Source organism: Centroberyx gerrardi, chromosome 12, assembly GCF_048128805.1.
Source record: "Centroberyx gerrardi isolate f3 chromosome 12, fCenGer3.hap1.cur.20231027, whole genome shotgun sequence".
In the NCBI taxonomy this organism is placed as follows: domain Eukaryota; kingdom Metazoa; phylum Chordata; class Actinopteri; order Beryciformes; family Berycidae; genus Centroberyx; species Centroberyx gerrardi.
In genome coordinates, this window is record NC_136008.1 from 28,597,781 (window position 1) to 28,611,016 (window position 13,236).

General features: G+C 43.6%; 1 protein-coding gene across 1 annotated transcript in view; it reads right to left on the bottom strand.

Moving 5' to 3' along the window:
- Nucleotides 1–13,236, bottom strand: part of cdk14 (cyclin dependent kinase 14) — a 159,735-nt gene that overhangs the window by 115,506 nt on the left and 30,993 nt on the right. The window lies entirely within an intron of this gene.

A 13,236-nucleotide genomic window follows, 5' to 3' on the forward strand; every position in this document is an offset into this window, starting at 1 on the left:
CATGTTAATGTGCCGGCGAAGCTGTCACAAACGTGTCCCATGCATATCAAGTGTGTCCTCTGTGACAGCAGTTGTCATCTGGAACATCGGCGTACACGACTTCTGAAAACCAAACAACACATAAACCAACACAAACAAATGCCGCCGTTTAGGACCTATCACACTACAAGGCATCAATACTTGATGAGAATGCCTAATAGGGAGGGAAGGCGGTTCGACAAGGCTTATATTCATAGGATTTAAACTCAGCGGCACTCCTTGCTGGGATCCTCAGAGGCAACGGGACGCGGTACAATCTTCAGCGCGTTAAAAAAGGTCACCGGAGTATTTCTAAAATAGACAGAAGCAGAAAGACTGATAGATTGGGGGTAGTGGAAGTCGGAATTATGAATAGACTAAAAAAAGGATGGATTATTTGTCTTCAAATTCCTGCGCAGCAGTCTTGGCAGCGCAATCGAAAGTGAGATGAAAATGAACCAACGGCAGTGTAATCAAGCTTTAAGCCTGTAAGAGAAGCCTAAAAGGAGTGAAGGAAAAAAAAGAAGTGTACATATCCTAAGTAGGTGTGTTCATAGGTATCCTAGGTATCTTAAGTAGTAGGGCTGAACAATTAATCGAAATTTTATTGAAATCGCAATATGGCCTACTGGGATTTTCAAATCGCAGGAGGCGCAATATTTGTTAAAGGCGAAATGTGTGTCAAAATACCATTTTAAATTAAATATTGTCGTGCTACAGAGATGTCCTGGCCTACACATCATATTCTACAGACTTAAGAAAACATCTTTGTTTGGTACAGATCCCCGCACAAATCACACCATAATCATTTTAATACGTTTTTCAATGAAAATGAGAATAATGATGTAAAAGTTATCATTCCCTCTAATATCGCAAATCATATCGCAATTACAATATCAGTCAAAATAATCGCAATTAGACATTTTTTCAAAATCGTTCAGCCCTACTAAGTAGTTGTGGTTATATTGTCCCAAGTGTGTAGGTATTGTTCCATCACCTCTGCCTCCTAAAAATAATCACATTTTCATACATTCTATTCCTCAAATACCCTCCCACCATGTTGACTTAGTCTGTGTGAGATGAGGGGAATTTCTACCCTTTGCAGACAAGCCAACAACATGGTCAGCTATGTTGGGGGGGTCTGACACTCAACTATTTCCAACTCTTTTCATACTACATACTCTTTTTGTCTGTGTTTGTTATAATTACTGGTATCCATATTACTTAAAGGAAAACAGTGAACACTTTAGCATAGGGTGACCACATTTTCAAACCCCCAAACCGGGACCCTTAAAGTCGAGATGAAACGGCATTTCGAGAGTATCTAACTTCCGTATCGTGACGTATTTCCGAGTGAAACAGGAAAGACAGGCGGGACATAACGTTGGGAGGAATTTGATTTGAACGTTGAAAAGTGGGCGTGTCATAACACCCGAAGACACACCGAAGTACCATGCTGTTGCTAGCTAGCTAACTAATGAATCTTAGCCTCTTAGCTCTGTGCGCTAAAAGTTGAAGATTGATTGATGGGTGGATGTCATGATATTATTGGTTGAAATTAGTTACGGGCATGCTTACGTAAGCACACGGCATATTTTGTTTTACAGGAAGAAAACATGATTGAATTTTGATATAAGAATACCATGAAATTGATTTTTGGTATTTTTTTTGGCATATATTGTTAAATAGGTGCACAGTATGACCGGGGATGTGATCTAAAAGGGTTAAAAAGGCATTTTTCATTTAATCTCGTCTTTAAGTGTACCGCACGTTCATGCACGCGCACATGTATGCGCTTATGCACGCACCATAGGCGTTTTCATCAGGATGGGGGACAATTATTTCAGCACTTTGCACATGTAGTGACTGCACCTTTCAACACCATGGACAGCGCCTCAGCAAACGAAAACTTTGAAAACTGTATAATAACACTAGTAAACACAAAACACAAGGATTGCACTGGTGTAATATAACATATTTTTTGATTGTCAGATACCTTTCAGCTCTGGTTGTGTTTCACCAGATGGTAACGTTAAGCAAAGGTCCCGTCCTGAGCTGCCAGTTTCAGATCACTGTCGCCGGCGTTCGCCCCGCTGAAGTAGGTCGCAACGGTGCTACTACTAGCTTGTAGCCACCGCTTATGTTTGGCCATCTTAATATGATCTTTTATGTCGGCATTTCCACCATGCACGACCGAAAATGTACTCTTGCAGTGTGTGCAGAACGCAGCATTTTCGTTGCCGGCTACTTCACGAAGAAAAGAGTAAGCCTTCTGGAGGTCTTTAGAAAAGAGCGACTTTCTCCTCGGCATGACAGCTAACCGTTAGCGTACTGACAGATTCTGTCAGACAGAGCCACAAGCGTCATAGGCTAGCAACAGCCTTGACAACGACACATTGATTGATTGACACACATACAGACAAATCAGTGTTGAATTCAGACGCGTGGTGCATTGTTTATGTTTTTTGATTGGGTTAGGTTATAATGAGCGGCACAGAACATGATAAACGTCTATGTAAGTGCTGAAAACAAGTATAATACTATTATTATTATTTTAATTGTGGTGAAAACCGGGACAATTTGGTAGTGAATGTTGAAAACCGGGACATTTTAGTGTTTTACAGATATTTGTCGGGACACGGGACACCCAGCTTGAAACCGGGACAATCCCGCCCGGACAAACCCGGTCAAACCGGGACCTCTGGTCACCGTACTTTAGCATACACTATGTTGAGTGATAGAAGGCTCCATGCTAACACTTTAGCACACTATTGAGTGATAGTAGGCTCCACACTAACACTTAGCATACACTATGTTGAGTGATAGTAGGCTCCACGCTAACACTTAGCATACACTATGTTGAGTGATAGTAGGCTCCACGCTAACACTTAGCATACACTATGTTGAGTGATAGTAGGCTCCATGCTAACACTTTAGCACACTATTGAGTGATAGTAGGCTCCATACTAACACTTAGCATACACTATGTTGAGTGATAGTATGCTCCATGCTAACACTTTAGCATACATTATGTTGAATGATAGAAGGTTCCATGCTAAAACTTAAGCATTCCTTGTTTAGCGTACACTATGTTGAGTGATAGTACGCTCCATGCTAACACTTTAGCATACATTATGTTGAATGATAGAAGGTTCCATGCTAAAACTTAAGCATTCCTTGTTTAGCGTACACTATGTTGAGTGATAGAAGGCTCCATGTTAACATGTTGAGTGACAGTAGGCTCCATGCTAACACTTTAGCATGCACTATGTTGAGAGATATTAGGCTCCATGCTAACACTTTAGCATACACTACTGTCAAAGCATTAGTGTTATGTATTATGTATAGCTGGCTGTGTGGAGGGGGCTGGAAACTTGGTGAATAATGGACAATCCTCATAGCTAATGAGTTTTTCCTGTACCATCCCCAACCTTTGTAGAATGGTAATCCGTTTTATGTGACTGATGAGGGATGTTATGGAGCCTGCCAGGTGACATCATAATTTTATTTTATTTTTTTAATGCGTGGCCACGATTGAGTAAAGCATGTTCACGAGCTGCAAAAGCATAGGCACGATATAAGTGAAGCATGGGCACGATTTAGGCAAAACAACAAAAATTATTTTCCTGACGTCACTTGGCAGGTTCCCGAGAATCTTCAGGACTCTCTGCTCCAGTTGATCCATACACTATAGTTCTATATGTAAATAAACGTGTTGGTGTGTGTATTCACATATCTATGTTACCATGGTGTATGGATCAGCTAGTACCAAAGTATATGAAATAATATAAAACAATAAAATCATAAACTCGATTATACTTACAATGATGTATACTAAGAATTTCCAGCCCTAAAGATTTACATCAGGCTACAAAGTTGGGTAAACGCTATTCCCGCATATAAACATGCGAGCAGACTGTACATATGTGAACTAGATATGTACATATGTGAAGTTAAATGTTATTTTTGCTTCACTTCAGCAGGGTGGATTCTTGTCGTCACATTAATTTGAACCATTGGCCGGCCTTCTAGTTGAAGGACCGTCTCTCTAATCACTGCACCGCCCCACTGCCTGATATACCGACACACACATGCACGCACCAATGCGCACATGCTCACCTACATACACAAACGGTGATAAACTACATTGTATTCTTGTCTAGATTTGATTCTTTGCTGCTGCAGTGACCCAATTCCCCCACAGGAATCGTTTAAGCTTCATCTTATCTTACCTCAGTTGTCATACAGTAATGCAATAGGTAGGTTATAATGCAGTGGGCCGGTCCGGGGTAATGTGACCATCTCCAGAGGAGTAGTTACTGATGACATTAGCTTGAATGATGACAAGAGCCACTGAGGCCATAAAAGGCCAATCAGCCATAAAGCCTACTTATGTGCTCTGCTTACTCACTGCTATCAGCCATGTTAACCCGCCTGCATTCATGGCTCGCCCACTCCGTAAACGCATTTCCATTTCGTTGAGACAATGCGGGGCTATCGGCTTGCCGGGGCCTCATCACTCCGGGGCTCAAGGCAACGATAGTGAGACGACACACCAGAGGAGAGAGCGGAAAAAAACACCTCATCCTCCTGCCATCCACACTGTCTAGAGCAGGCATGCTTTTGTGTCTGTGTTCTTGAATGGCAGATGAAGGAGGGGCGTGCGTGTGTGTGTGTGTTTGTGTGTGTATGTCTGCACTGAATAGGGCTTCCTTTGTAGGCACCTCCTCTAACAGAGCAGCTTTTCATGTGACACCTCTGTCAATGTCTTGTGACATCTCAGGGATCTGAACTATGGATGGATGGATGAATAGACAGTAGGGATGGGACGATACACTTATCTCACGATACGATGCAATACGCGATATGGGGTTCACGATTCCATACAACCACGATACAATGTAATAAATAAAAGTTCAATGACGACAAAGTACGATTGTGCAGAATTATGTTTATTTCTGAGAAATCTCTAGCAATGGCATTGGCTTGCTGTAATGCAAACAACAATTTAAAAATACCATTACAAAGTGCAAATAATATAACTTGGATGGAGAGCCTGTGAAATTGTGGTGGTCAGGCGTCTCATTTGTGATTACTACAGCAGAATAAAATGGAGCTAATATCGCGACTCATTTTTCTGCCCCACAATATGTATTGTCACATTTTTGTATTGCGATATATTGAATTTCAATGTATCGTCCCATCCCTAATGGATGGATAGCATAGCAGAATGTAACATACAGTATATTTCCAGCAATAAAATTACTTAGAGATATTACCTCTGATTCTTTCTCCAAGGGATGCAACACTGAGAGCTGCCACTAAATGACATAGACACCACTTTCAGCAAATAAAATTATTAGGTTACATCCAATTATTGTCTACTGTGAAAGCACACGGCAACAACTAAAACCTCATTCATACAGTCACTCAAGGTAAACAGGGAGCAGGGGTTCAGTGTCCTGTTGACACTGACCACTCGCTCTCTGCAAGTCACTCTGGATACGAGCACCAGCAAAATATAAAATCAAAATATATTTTTTCTTGCATGCTGTGGCTCTAGTCCTCCTTATTTGAAATCATTTCGAAAACCAGCCTCCAGATATTGTGGATGGGAGTCTAATTAGCACCATGGAGAAATAAAATATCCCAACAGCCAACTGATGCCCCAGATAGAGGCCCTTCATTAGAGCCGCACGCAGATAAACCACCACTGAAGACAACAGCGAAAATCTGTGGTAGCTCCATATGATATCTGTCATCTAGACACCATAGGAAGAACATAGAAAGTGATCTATACTGACCCGCTTCATAAGGTGCAAACTAGTTCTAATTCTGCTTTCATTAGACATGCCATTAGTTTGAAATGCTGGGTATAAGTGGGCCTATTATGAATATAATGACATTAATATGTCACATTTGAAGGGTTTGTCCAGGGTAACACATTACTTGAAGTGCATTATGATGCATTACAAGCATATTATAATCCCACTAAAAGCATAGATACTTTTCATACAGTATAATCAGATAAACATCAGCAAATCACATTCAGTTTAATATCATGTCATTAAGTATACAGTTGCCCCATGAAGTACTCGACCCCCTAAAGTTTTGCTCACTGTTTGTTATATCATGTTCTGCTTATAATAACTGATGTGGTTGTATCTGCTTTATAATCAAGGATGTAGTGGAGGGTAGGGATGGGACAATATATCAAAATTCAATATAGCAATGTAAAAATGTGACAATGCGTATCGTTGGCAGAAAAGATGAGGTCTTTAAGGAAAATACACTCAAAAAATTAAGGCATGTCTGAGAGTATTATCAATTTTTGGTGGTTGTTGGAGGATGATCAGGGTTTACCCGCCGCTTTATTCACCACTACTGCGCTGCACTAGCTGCACTTCACGTAAATGTGTTACCATCTCCATCTGCAGCTCTTAACTCCAAAGAAACATCACACTTCAAAGTGAGTGTCCAGACCGTTTATGAGCGCTGGCCAGCCGGTCCCTCCAGAGAGGAGGAGGTGGCTGTGGTCCTTTAGCCCGGCAGACGTCTCGGGGGAGGAAATGTTCTGGCCAGCGAGTGAGTCAGTGAGGGCCTTGTACCTCCTGATTAGCACAGCCGGCCCTTGGCTCCGGCTGAGATGCTGGAGAATAGGAAGCTCAGACATACAAATGACTTAATTGGCCGGCGTCCCAACAGCTCCGGCTTCGGGAGTGTGCACAGTCACTCAGGAGAATGGCCAAGCTCTTTACCTCAGCCTCCACCTCTCCCGACTGGCCCCTGGCAGCCCGCAGCCTCCCTCATTTTCAAAACACTGTCATATAAGGCTGTGAAAACCTAACCCAGCAGCAGTTCACAAAGCAGAACCACCTTTCACTTTGTTAGGATGCAAGAGTGCTAGTGGCAGTTTTCTGACCAAGTCTGCCTCAGGGCCAAGCGCTGGTCTGAGGATCCGCTATACCTTCTAGAAATCCCCAACTTGTATGTACTAATCTCAACCTCGGTACATTTCAGTGGTTGCTCGGAAAAACCAGAGAGAAACATGGACGCCCACGAAATTTTCTTTGCCCAACGTAAAATACTGTTCCCCGCGTAACAGCTAATTCAATGATATTTGGCAGCGTTAGCTAGCTAGTTAGCATAGAATGTTAGCAACTGTATTAGTATACTATAGGTGTTTCGATAGATTTCAGGTCATGCAATGCTGAAAATGTAACTTAAGTGTATTATGAGGATTAGAAACATGTTAAAAGTAATGCTGTGTAGCATTTCCAGTGGCAGTGATTTCAGATTGAACTGTGTGGAGAAACTGAGTTGGAATTTGGACTTGGAAGTTCCATCCATTCCATTGCAAAGCCAAAAATGTCTGACTTCCCGACATCTCTAGAACACAGCGTTATTCCCATGTGGAGATTTTGCATGACAGCAAGAACATCAAGTCCAGATGGAACCGGTGTCACATTATGGCGTGAACCAATTTGGATTTGAAGCATAGTTGGATATTCATACGCTGACTCATTAGCATGGATGCTGCTCAAGCGATCACCTTTGTTTTGTGACCACTTGATGTGAATCGCACCCTGGGCCATTGAATCCATCTCTGTTACACATGGGGAAATGGTTTCAGCCATTAGAAGATGAATTATGGCGGTGATGAATCACGGCATTGTGTCTGCTCTCAGACTGAAGTGATGCTCTCTTGTCTGTCCTGACCTCTCCTTCCAGGAACCCGCCTCTTCACTGAAGCTCCGGATATACTTGAGGCATTGGATTTCATTGTAACCTCAACACAACAACACAGATATAATACACAATAGAGAATACACTGGATACACACTACAGCCTAAACATGTAGGACTAGATAAAAATGAGGAGGTGGTACAAACACAAAGGAAAATAAGCTTCGCTCCCAACTATTTCGCGCATTTACTGAAGGGAAGGATTTGAAGCTCTGCCAAAAATATTCGTTGCTTCTCTGCGAACAGAGCGCCGCTTCGCATTTGTATCCTGACAACACTTATCTCCCTCCTTCTCGTCTCACCCACTTGAAATCCTGATACTCTGTGTCCACTCCTCCTGTTTCAGCCCTCCCTCCTAGCCTCTCTCCTTCCCTAACAGCCTGGCCTGCTGTCTTCCCAAGGAGCTGCATATGGCCCCGCAGAAAGCCTCGCGATGCATCTAGGAAGACGTCGCCACAGATGGCAAAGTGGCCCGTCTTTCTCTCTCTCTCTCTTTCTTCCCTCCCTCTCTCTCTTCCCTTCCCTTCCTTGTCTTCCCCACCACGCCGACATTCCCTCCCCTCTGGGGCCCGGAAAGACAAGCGTGTAACCGATTGTCAAAAAGCGGGAGACGACGTACGGTGCGAGCAAATGCTGCAGCATCCATGCACGCATCCATCAGACCGGTGAACATCAGCAACCCATTTGCCACCACAACGGAAACGCTATCTCTTAGCACAGAGGGGATGATGGTGGTGGTGGTGGGAGGTGGGAGGTGTGGGGGGGAGGGGGGCAAAGACGGCGTCGACGTTTCAGGCCGATTGCAAACGTGAAGAAGCTTTTCGAGAAACTGCAGACGAGGCTATTCAGGTTACAGATCCCCCCCCCACTCACACACACACACACACACACACAGAACACCCCCCCCCCCCCTCACATACACACACACCTTCTCCCTTTCCCGCTACTTCCTTCTTCGTCTTCTTCTTCTTCTTCTTCTTCTATACCCTCCACTACCCGGAGTCCCTCGTCACATCCTCCGCCGCGCGGACGCACCGAGTCTCAGGTGGGCCAGCCCGTTTTCCGAGCTAGCATGTTAGCACGAGAGCTCACCAACACGCCCCCCACTCCCCCCCCCCACCACCACCCCACACACACACACACGCATATAAACAGGACCACTCATACACACACACGCATGCACACAACCCCATTTATACCCACACGCTGCACCTTCCCTAGATGTACGAGTATGCCGACATGCCTGCACATTGCGTGGTACAGTATGACATGTGTGTGCGCGACGTGTACGGGGAATACTATTCACGCTCACACACACACACGCACACACAGAGATCTACGCGAAGCAAGAGAAGGATGGGGGGGGGGGGGGGGGGGGCGGGGTGCAGGAGGAAAAATCAGCACTAATCTCAGTCTTCCTCTTACCTTCGAGCAGGAAACAGCTCACCTGGATGCCTCTGAAGAGCAGACAGAACGCATTCAGGCCAACCTCTCTCCCTGCAAACCAGCTGAAAACATCTCTCTCTCTCTCGCTCGCTCTCTCTCTCTCTCTCTCTCTCTCCCTCCCTCTCCCTCTCTCTCTCTCTTCCGCTGCCCTAGCAAGCTGGAAATGATGAGATTGTACTATAAGCAGGGGGAGTGAAATCCGAGGTGTGTGTGTGTGTGGGGAGGGTGCTGGGTATTAGGAGGCTGCGTTGTTTCTGGCAGACAGCCCTCTGAGAGACGGTGCGCTGTGGTTTATGGGTGGGGGAGGAGGTGTGAGGGGGGGTGTTAGGAAACGGACTGCGATGCATCAGATGGCAGAGAAAGGGTATGCCGCTTGCTGGCCGGGAGATCCTGAAACCCTGGCAGACCCCCCCAGCTCAGCGGAGAATGGTACAGCCCAGAGGAGTTTAAGGAAGCAGACTGTGGCAGCAAGCGTCTGCAGCAGCAGCGGTAGCTAGCAGCTGAGGCTACACGATGATGCAGCCTGGGCATGAATGTGTGTGAAGCTGAGCTGGGCTGAGCTGTGCTAAACTGAGCTGTGCTGAGCTGGGTTGGGACTGAGCTGTGTCTGGACCGGGACAAAGCTAAGAAGGCAGTATTGATTGTCTGTCGGCCAGTTAGGAGTCAGACAATTAGACTTTATTATAGCCTACATTATTATTCTATATATTATTCTTATGGCGGCATGACACTGCTGCTTGACCATGTGGATATAAATAATTTTTTATCCAAACATAATTACATGTTAGTGTGCGCTTGAAGAAAAAGGCTTTCATTGAGGCAGCAGAGGCAATGTTTTCTGTTCAATACATTAAAACTGGGTCAAATCATATAGGCCAGTGATAGGAAGCCATGTGGCACGGAGGAGAGAGAGTCTGCAGGTTTTCATTCCAACTTAGCACATTTTCAACCAGAGAGGAGGAACTAATCAGTGAAATCAGCTGCTGTAGTGTTTGGTTGGAATGAAAACCTGCAGACTCTCACAGTACTCCTGGCACACGGTTGCCATCCCTGATATTGGTTAAATTAAATATAGGATAAATTCATAACACCTCATAAATGAATGTGAACTGTCAATGTGTATTGAAGTGTAATGAAGTCTCTCTAAGAAATTAAAAACAGCAAAACCGCTTAAAGAACGGATAGGGCCGTTCTCTATTAAAAAATTAAAAGACCATATTCAATTACTACCAAATGCCGCATGAGCATAAATAATGAATGTAGGCCTATACATCAGGCAATTGAAACGTTGGTCGACTGATCTCTGATGGCCTATTTAGAATTTCTGTCGACTGATTATGATTGGTGGTGAACTTAGGATCTCCTGTTTACTAGACATGTTAGATACTGTTTATCATAGTTATCAGGATAATGTGAACAAAATAATCTGTGACATTTTCATCTAAATAAATGTCTCTCTATAACTGATTGATGTAACACAATAGTAAGGACACACAGGGGTGAATTCACAAGAGGATTGGCACTTTTGCGTCCGTTAAACCGTCGCAAAAAAACTGAAAAAAACGTGATTCACAAACCACCCACAGTGGGTGTTATCCATACGCATTTCAGCGCAAAAACAGCCCCTTTCTATGCAAATTACCCTCATTACAGAGTGCATCCAATTGCCACTCACAGTTAAGGTGAAATTGTTAAGTTAATTAAGTTAATTAATATCCTAAGAGGATATTTCGAAGGCTAACTGAGACCAATATTCGCCATTGTAGGTTGTAGTCTAGGGATGGGACGATACGCTTATCTCACGATACGATTCAATACGCAATATGGGGTTCACGATTCAATACAACCACGCTACGATGTAATAAATAAAAGTTCAATTACAACCAAGTCTGACTGTGCAGAGTTATGTTTATTTGTGAGACACAAATCTTTCTAGCACTGGCATTGGCTTGCTAGAATGTAAACAACAATTAAAAAATGTCATTATAAAGTGTAAATAATATAGTTTTGAAGGAGAGCTTGTGAAATTGTGATGGGCAAGCTGTCTCTTTTGTTATTATTACAGCAGAATAAAATGGAGCTAATATCGCAATACATTTTTCTGCCCCACAATACGTATTGTCACATTTTTGTATTGCGATATATTGAATTTTCTATATATCGTCCCATCCATAACAATTAGGAGGTATCGCAGCCATCTATCAGTAGGGCAATGTTGGATGTTTTGCAGGGTTTTGCTCTGTGGCTTGGTCCAAATACATTTGTCTCGTTGCTAATTGCGATCAGCGGTAATTGTGTGGGCGTTTCCACGCAATTACTTGATTTGCACGGTTTCTTTAGTGAATTGGACGTTAAGACATGCAAATTGCGTTCGCAACTGAATTTCAAAAAGTGACACTATCAGCGGTCACTATTCATTCTTTGTGAATTCACCCCACAGTGTCTGTAGACATTGCCATGCCTCCTAAGCCACTGAATGAATGAATGAATGAATATGTACTGTGTACTGTGTAAAAATGGATTGCGAGTGTTTTTGGTACATGACACCACACACACAGCTTTGAATGGACCTCAAGACAAAAAAGTAAACACTGGAAAGTGTAGAATAGGGGACCTTAAAAAAAAAAAAAAAACACCACAGCAATAAGCGCTTAGCACCAAAGATGGAGACAAAAAACAATACAAGAAACTTGAGGATTACCAATTTAAACGTGAGTAACAAAACACTGAATATCACAGTGATTGTAAGTATAGTGCAGGGATGGCAGTCACAGTAGCTATTTTGAGTCAACCTCCACAAAGCTTGTCTGTTTCTTCAATGCATCAACACCGTCAGTCCATACAGAGCGGAAGCCAGCTCCCAAATCACGTCACGCTCCGTCACGCTGCACAATACAAATCACAGATAGCAGATAGCAGATAGTTTTCCTTTGTTCACATTCTCACTCAGTAGCTCTTCCCCTGTCTTTCCCCCGCTCCTTCTCTCTCCGTCATGGATGACCTTGACTGACAGGCTTGTTGCTACAGGAACCAGACCATGTCTATTGTGCTGTGGTGAGGCAGAAAGGTGTGAAATCCACAATAAGATGGTTTGGATTGGATCTGAACCAGAGTCTATCTCCACGCCGCAGAATGGGCACAGTAGACAGCAATCAGTTAAAACCATAAACTGCCGAGAAGATGATTTGCATCTTAATAGGATTTTAACCCTTCGCCATGCTGACCCTGCCTCGGTATGGATGGTACACACACACATACACACACACCCTCTTTCTATCTAACACACATACAGGGTTTAAATGCGTGCAAGCACATAGGCGCAGAATTGTGAAAAGGGCCTGTAGGTCATACATTATTCAGTGTTGCACACAAGGCGCCTCCCTACTCTGGGTCGGAAGCGGACAAAACACACACACACACACACACACACAGACACACATGCCACCGGGACGACCAGAGGGACCATCAGGGGGTAAAAGGTGAGATAGAGCAGAAAGACAAGGAGATGGGAAAGCAACAACTAGCCTGTATGTGTGATGAGTAGAGAATGAGAATAGGAGATAGATGGAGAGGATGCAGATACGGAGGGAGATCAGTGCCCAAAATCACTTGCCAAGGGCTGGCAAACCTTTCCTTGCAAAGAATAATTTTACCAGCCAAAATTAATAATAAGCTTTTTTATTAATAAAAATATGCCACCCTACCCATTTTCAGTGTTATTAGTGTATGGAATTAGGTACTGTGTGTTCATTTAAAACGTGCTCACTCACTTGCACAGTGGATCAAGTTTGTAATTTATCAACATAATTCAAATTACAAGAGAGCATTTTGAAGCATACCCCCGCACAACACACACATACACGGGCACACGCTGTCGCTTTGTCTACAGCAGGCAGCCAATCAGGAGGCTGTTAGATACAGAGCCATTGTTTTGCTTTGACGAGATTGGCTCACAGTCGGAGAAAGGGTACAGTGGCTTGCAGGGACAAAGTCTGGGACAACTTTGACTTTGATTTCGGGTTCTGAA